General features: G+C 31.4%; 1 protein-coding gene across 1 annotated transcript in view; it reads right to left on the bottom strand.

The window, feature by feature from the left end:
- The window catches only part of LOC108695129 (mediator of RNA polymerase II transcription subunit 15a-like), a 7612-nt gene extending 4184 nt beyond the window's left edge, over nt 1–3428 (bottom strand). Inside the window, exon 1 of the mRNA XM_018204888.1 lies at nt 3362–3428. The gene's annotated coding sequence lies outside the window, so the exon portion shown is untranslated. The remainder of the gene's footprint in view (nt 1–3361) is intronic.
- Between the last annotated feature and the right edge of the window lie 5301 nt (nt 3429–8729).

Here is an 8729-nt window from a genome sequence, read left to right on the forward strand (position 1 = left end):
ACATTTAAAAAATAATTTTTTAATGTAATAATTTAAATAATAATGAATATTGTATTGTATTTATATCTAATCATTAAAAAATCATTAAAAAAAATCATCATTAAAAAAAAATTTCACTTGCGACACTCCTCTCTTTGACAAATTTCTGAATCCGTCAATGGAAATTAATGTACTGATAACAAAGTTGTGCAGCATTTCAGAACATTAAAATAATAATATAGAAATAATATAGATAATAATATAGAAAAAAATGTAGACGTCTGACATTTTGTATATCGCTTAGGTTTCCGATGGAAACATTGAAACAGGAAGCTAAGATACGACGCATCGAAAGTACTTGCGTGATAAAATGTGACCCCGAAACGGAAAGAAAAAGCCGTTCTACGAGAGAGTGAGAAACAACGCGAGAACGTTTGCCACGTGTATGCTGGCCCACACCTCGAGGAGAGAGTATTTGGGCTCCAAGTTTATCCGATGCAACGTGCTCGAAAGCGTACGTGATCGCTGCATCATGTTGGAGAGCGCGACGTACGAGATGCACTCTTTTGTTCAATGCTTCACGTTTAATGGAGGAAGCTAAAAAGAATCCTGACTCGACAAATCTCTTTCAATTTTTCTATTTCTCGCTCGATTTATTCTTCTACCTTATTGATGATATGAAGTTTGGCGTTAGTCGCGACATCATTTATGTTGCTAAGAACTACTTTTCTGATTTGGGGATCAATCATGTAACTTTTTCCTTAGGATGGAAACGTGAAAAGTAAAAATTTGATGTGTGTGTGTGTATGTATACACATATACATATAAAAATGTTCACTTTTCACGTTTTCGCTCTGCAGAAAAAGTTACATGATCGATATCCTGGACGTGCCGCCGCGTTGGAAAAATAAAAAAAAAACAATTAAAAGTTACCTCGCAAGCCAGACAATTAGGTCTGTAATTGTTCGTTAAATTAGCCAAATCATTATAGCCAAATCATTATAGCACAAATAAAATTTTGTCATCTCATTTGGTTCTACTTAATAATATTCGGACAAAAGTATAAATCTAAAAGACGCGTAAATGGAGGTTAATATCTCTAACACAAGAATTAATTTCTTCATTTTTCAAATGCCAACAACTTAATATATTATACACCTTTTTTGTCATATTGCAATCCAAGATAAATGTATTTTAGTTATTTATTATTAACCGCGCGTTAATATTTCAGTTTTACTGTTACAAATAAGGAGATAGCTTTCTGCGCAAGTGTGTCCATTCGAAAATTATTTCCTATCACAAATTGTTTTACGACTTTATGGTCATTCCTTGTGCGATTCCTGTTCCATTGGCTATTTCTCAGCTTTCTAAAACCGTTAATTCCATCTTGGGTATTCAATGTACGACCGAAATTCAATAGTGCATCTATATCCACCTGATTTATCGTGATTGACCTTAAATTCGATCAGACATCAGTAGAACATATTTCCATTCATTCATCCTATTTTCGATCTAATGTCGATAATTAATACGAAAGCAAATAATTTTGATTATCAATAGTCATCCATGAATAATTTAATTAATTTAATATTTTATCTCTGTCTGACATCCCAAGCAGCTGCAAAGCGCTGAAAAAGCATATATATTTTATAGCGCTTTAATGCATTTTTTTAGCGCTATAAGCTACTTCGGATATTAAAGATTATATATTTTTTGAATTTTAACGTCCATTATTTAGTTTCGTAGATATATCATATGCGTCTCATTATTCTAATTTATTTGTGTCACTTGAAATTTAATGGATGACAAGAATATACTAACAGGAATATATATTGACACAGATAAAGAGACATTAAATTACAAATAAAGTGTAGGATAACTGTCCCTATTAATGTTAGCACTTATCTTTTAGCACTAACTTGCTTATTACTGAATTGTTAATGATTAAATATTGTAGCTTTAATAATAATTTTATTATATCTTGCAATCAATATCGGTTTTTTAACTTTTTTTTCTTATAATATTTCTTTAATCTAAAAAATGTTAATACTTTATAATGTTTTTGACAAAAATAAAAAATATGTTTTTGTCCTTATTAATGAGTCCTCCAAGCGATGGCCCTATTAACCTTCAATTTGGATGCTTATCCATTTGACTCATTTTGACATATAGTAAAACAGGAAATAATTTTAAGTTAATTGTTTAAGTTAATATTACATAAATCATTATTTCAATTATATTTATTTCAATGTACATTCATAACATAACGTTCTCAGTTCCAATATAGAGCACATTAATAGCGACAAACTTAAAATCTTGTGGTATTACTAGATTCACATAAATTTCTCATATTTTTTGAAAAATATTTAAAATATTTTAATACTCAAAAAATAAAATATTATCTTCGATATCATATGCATTAATAATTTAACTTAACAAGAAAAAATATTTTTTCTTATTTATTCGCTAGTTTTTTTTATGACTTATCGAAATACAAAAGCACACTAATAGAGACAGGCACAGTTTGGGACAGTTATCCTATTTCATCTGCAAAAGATTTATATCGTTTTCAATCTACAAAGATCTTTGAGTTCATATGTAACGACAAAATGATCCTTGCGTAATAGGTATTTTTCAGATGCATTCAACTCGCGCGTAATTAGCTGCTATTTTTATTGCACTTGAACGCTATACAATTACGATCGCATTACATTTTTTGTTCCATCATAATAATTAAATTAAATAGCTGTTAATTTCTCACACATTTCTGGAATTGGTCTTTGAATGGTTCACTTTATCAGATTTATTCCTGCGGAAAAGGATATATGCACTCGATTTATCCGGCACGTTCTACACACTGCATTCAGAATTAAAGAAGACACTCACGGATTATAGCAATATAGTCGTAGGATGTAAAATAGTTTTCGAAATCACATTTAAATATTCCAGATTACGATCAGCAAAACATTAATCCCAATCTTTTTAATAGAATTCCAAATGTCACATATATGTGTATATATATATATATATTTTTTTTAGCCATTTATGCGTGATTTGTGACGAGCAAAGGATTAAGCATTTTACCAATTATTATATTCAATGTTCAAGAATATATGCGATAAATGAGCATAATCCACGAAGCACAGCAGCGCCTGCAAAGCGCTTAGGAAGTGTTTATGCAAATGACATAAGCGTTTTCTGAGCGCTTTGCAGGCTACGTGGGAAGCGATAAATGAGATGTACTCGAGTGTTTGATTTATTTGAGTGATCCCAGGTTTAATACTTGATTTTCATCTAAGGCAATAATTCTAAGTCTTGAGATCGGCCGACAACGATGTGATGCGCAATCGACCGGTTAGCCTGCCGAACTTGACGTGATCACCTTATCGCCAGCTGAACGAACGTATCTTCGCCCTTCTTAATCGCGATCGCGCGCAAAGAGACGACGAGTCCCATCGGTCGGTGCTGCACCAGGAGTACTGAGATGCCGGGACCAACCAGCCGGGAAAGGCATTCACTTCGCTTCAGGAGCAAACTCCCTACCTTGACACCTTGGCCGCGTCGGCAATCGTCGGTTTACCTCATAATTACCCGGCTACTCATTCATTCCGTGGGAGGATCGGTTGCGAGCAGGTCAAAAAAAAAAGAAATCGAGAAACGAGTCATCGGATATTCCCAAAACATTTCAAGGTTGACCGATCGTCTAGTCGACCGGTATTTCCGGAAAAGAATGTTAGCCAGAGCAGGAATCCGCGTGGGACGATAATAGACACAAACTGTTTAAATATGCAAATGATAGAGCGAAGGCGAAGGACACCTTCACAATCTTCCTTCTTTAGTAACAGTTCTTTAGTAACAGTTCCTTTTCAGGAGAAAGGAAACCTCTTACGAGAGGAAAGAGAAAAATAGTGGGGTTATTAGTGTCTTATAGGGCAAGCTTTCTAAAAACACAAATATTAAGTTATAAAAACGAGTTTAGACCGGTATTTATAGTCGATTTTTATGTTTTCAGATTCTAATATAGTCTTTAGATAGCATAAGCCAATCAGAGAATTAAAAATACATTAATATCTTAAGACATTATTTAAAACTGTCCGTTCTTAAAATAAGAACGGACTATTAATATTGTCTAAAAATAGTAGAATTTCAAAAGTCGATAAAAATGAAAAAACAAAGAGAATGTAAACGAAATATACATAAAATAAAAAACAAGGAAAGCGATTTATAAAATGTAGATTTATTTGGCATTATTAATAAGACGCAAGCAACTGAAAATAACGCTGAGAGAGAGAGAAAGAGAGAGAGAGAAAGAGAGAACATTTTTAAGATTTATATTTTATTTTCACAAGATTAAGTAGTAATAACTATGCCTTATTATCCTTTGATTATTGTGACAATTTTGCATAATAGGATGAGCAGTATGCGATGTAAAAATGAAGTTCAGTTATTCGATTCTTATCTGATATTCATCGATCATGGCTCATGAAGCGTATGCTCTTTAAAATTCACTAAGTCGGTCTTCGCGATCATAATTCTCCGAGCCAATGGGGCATAACGCGATAATCGTATCTTTGAATTGAAGAAGCTGGATGAGTGCACTGTGTCGCGAAATCCGGTCGACGGCAATGCCACGGAAAACGTACAATCGTTGCGCAATGACAAAACGGTTGCTTCGACGAATTGTTTGTCGAAGGTCGCGAGTCGAATAACGGTCCTCTACGGTTAAAGACCTACTTAGGGGCACGGAACTTGAACTCAATTCGCTTATCTGACCCCCCCTGGAGCCGGGCTCAGACCGAAGCTCAGGCGGACCCGACCTGCTGAGATTTGTTTAGCCTCCATAAGCATCGTGAACGGGGACAAATGCGAATTATCACCGATATAAGTGTCCTCGTATCGATGAGACTTCACGGTTCAGGAACGAGATATTATCCGCATGTATGAAATGTTTCGCAGCAAAGTGTCAAGAATATCGTGATCTGCGCCCGTATAGCACAAAAACTTGTACCAACATTGTTACAACATTTCAATGTTGCAATACAATGTTGCAGAAACATTGCGAAAATTTCTTTTTGCAATATTACTTCAGCAATATTGCAGCAATATTTAAAATATTTTCAGCAAGAGACACAAATTGACAAGAGTCATCCTGTTCTTGTTCAAAAATCAGTAAGAAACAAAGACAAGAATGACTGTTGTCACTGTGTCGATTGTGTGCTTCTGCTAGAAAGTTCTTCATTTTGAGTGTTAAGTATATATTGATTTGTGTATAATCCAATAAAATAAGAACTTGGACATAATGGAAGAATAAGAATTAGTGACGTTTACATACACTTAATCGGGTTTCATAACATCTGTAGTTATGAAACTGACCAATCTCATAACAATATATTCCTCTGAAAAATAGAATGACTGGTTAGTTTCTAATTATGAATATTATTAAATTAATGTCCATTTCTACCAACATAGATTAATTTTAATCTCAGTTCAACTTATCTTCTTTCTCTAGTTCTAAAAAGATTAAAAAAAGATTAAAAAAAGACGAGTAAATTGAACCGAGATTAAAGTTAATTTACATTAGTGGAAACGGACATAAGATATAAATGTAGTCAATGTCTATAATTTATAGACATAAAACAATTAGAAATAAGGATTAAATATAATGCATAATGGACTCAATAAGATATAAAACATATAATATAAAAAATTAGAAGTAGGAGTTAAATGTAACATACGAATAGAAATAAAATATAACTTCGTAATTAATTATGTCTTTATATTTTATAGACGTTCCGATATGCATAGCCAGTGCGGAAAATTAATAGTTCATGTTACATATACTGTAGATTTTCAGTACTGGCAGTGTATATTGGAACACACCTATGAAATATAAAGATATAATTAATTATGAAGTCATATTTTATTTGTATTCATTGTATGTTACATTTAACTCCTACTTCTAATTTTTTATATTTAAATTTATACAATACAAAAAAAAGCTTATAATAAATATTGCAATAACGTTGCAATATTATAGCAATGTTGCTGCAATATTATTACAATGTTTCTGCAATAATACTGCAAGTATTTCTCCTCTATGCGCAAAATCTAATATTGCATATATATTATGTTGTAATATTGCTGCAACATTACATATCAATATTTTTAAATCGAACATTTTTACGTTGCTGCAATGTTGCTAAAATATTGTAGCAATATTTCGCAATATTTTTGCAATGTTGCAATCTTGCAATGAAATCTTTTTGCAATGTTGCAATACTTCTGTGCTGTATGGACAGACTCTAGAGGATTGAAATTAATTTCTTAAGTGATATTTGCCATATCTTTGGATCATTTTAGTATTTTAATTGAAAGATTGAATCATACATTTTGGCGTTGTAATGTTGTAATCTGAAAACTATAATATAATGTACGTATAATAACAGTGTTAGCAGTGTTAAATGCCAAGAAAAATCATTATCAATATATTATCAAAAGTCATTATAGTTGATTATTTATTATTTGATTAAAATTAGTTCGTTCGAATGTAACTTTTGTTAGAATTGCCAATTTGTTCTTTTTTATTTCATCACTAATTATTGAATAATTTACTCGAATAATTACTTAAGATATCTTATTTTTTCTAAAGAAATTTATATAATTATTTTTAAATATTTATTGATTTAGTAAGAGTTCTCCTGTAAAAGAAATCTAATAAAAGAATTAAGAAGCTCCTTCGGATAAAAAGAAGAGAAACATACAATGATCAGATACAATCGATGCTATATGGTACTACAAAAATGGGACATGTTCTACAAATCTTTACTTTAATTTTAAAATTCTTAAATTCTATCTACGTGTAACCCTACATTTTTATTCAAATAAATTGTATTGCATTGCTAAATAAGTACGTTTCACCGAAGATAAAGAGACATACATTTTTTTTATCTTCTTCCTATAAAATACAATAGGTTTGATAAAGATCGTTCTAAATTCTCTTTGTTCGAAGATAATTTCATTGCTTTCTATCTGTTTCCTCTGTTTTTTTTTCCATACGTGCATAACGAGTACCATGTATTAAATAAGCAGTCTCTTTCAACGGAGATAATAATGAGAAATCGAAGTCTCATCCTCTTTTCTCGCCTAAGGGCTAAAGAGTTTACTGGATGGAATTATTTCCTACAAGGGTGCAATCTAGTGATTGATTAAGTGTACCAGGTTGAGGCGCATTTGAAAGCCAGACAATGTCGAAAGGCAGCAGAAACAAATCGCTGAAGTTACCGTTCGTTAATCCCGCGATGTTCATCCGTGTAGCCTCAGTTCAGCGCGCCAGCACTTAGACCAAAATGCGATCGTCCTCTTTTAAACCTGATGAGATTTTAAAAAGACTGCGTTATATTATGATGTCACACTACAAATATATGGCATTTATTCTCATCTCTCAACATCGCGATTGATGCTAAATTAATCTGACACTGACTTTAATTTTTCTAATGATTACCGGTTTGAGATAAACTTTGGACAGTTGTACTTGAACGATAAGTGTGCGTCCCTGTGAAATAGTTTAAAAAAATATTATCACATTGTAAAACGAGACTTCGAACTTTAAGATTATAATCCTGCGCTTGTTTATCTATGACATTCTATTTCTTATGTTCTTTATGTAAATATGTACTTTGAAAAAAAATCTTAATTTCAAAGAAATATCTCTTTGCTTGTATTAAAAAAAATATTTCTTTGAATCTCCCAATGAAAATTTCTTTGAAAATACAATATCTTATTTCTTTGAAAGTGCAATATCTTATTTTTAAAGAAATTTTCATTGATCCAAAGAAATAATTTTTTTGAATATGAGCAAAGAGATATTTCTTTGAAATTAAGATTTTTTTTTTCAATGTACGAATCTATTAAATAACGAGATTAAAATGCTATATTTTAAATTTATATGCATATATTAATTATATAATTTAATATGTAATTCTCTGCATCTATACATAGTTGCAGTCTGATATTGATCAAAGGCGTGATATAATTCATTATCCACCAATACAAGATCAGCTTTCATTTTTTTTCTTTATCTTAATAATAGATGCAAAACCGGTTTTCTTGATCATAGGTTTGGCTTTAGAATAAAGAAATTACACAATATTATCTAACGAGTATGTATGGTATTATAGTAGTATAATCTACTTCTTGACCAAAAACTGCTTCACAGAAAGTATTGAATGGGCTGGAGTATTGACCTGATACAGGAAATCTTTTTTTTTCCCAATTCTAGTCTTTTTTCTTCTGATTCTTTCTCTCAGTATTTCTATAGCTTATTTGTAATAACATTGATATACATTCTATAATACAGTTACCCCTTATTTATAAGCTTCAGCCGTATTAAGCCGTAAGACCGGTTACAGCCGAATGTGATGAATAATTGATTATAATTGATCAATTTTTTACGGCTTAAAATTTGATATAAAAGCTTTGTAATCTGTACTTATGAAATTATGGTCCACAAACTAGTACTTTACACAAACAAACAACGTAAAATTCTTAGAATTAGACTCAGACGTCTATTATTAAAACGTCTAGAATTAAAATTATTGTACTACGAAAATTTATGTATATGTATATGTATGCGTACCATATTGATGTAGTAGTATATAAAGATGTGTTGCTTTTTATCAGTAAAGTAGGGATTTCGTTGAAGTTCAGGCTTCACTTTAGAATTCTCTTAATAAACAGATCTCGTATATATA

This window comes from Atta colombica, unplaced genomic scaffold (assembly GCF_001594045.1).
Source record: "Atta colombica isolate Treedump-2 unplaced genomic scaffold, Acol1.0 scaffold126, whole genome shotgun sequence".
In the NCBI taxonomy this organism is placed as follows: Eukaryota; Metazoa; Arthropoda; class Insecta; order Hymenoptera; family Formicidae; genus Atta; species Atta colombica.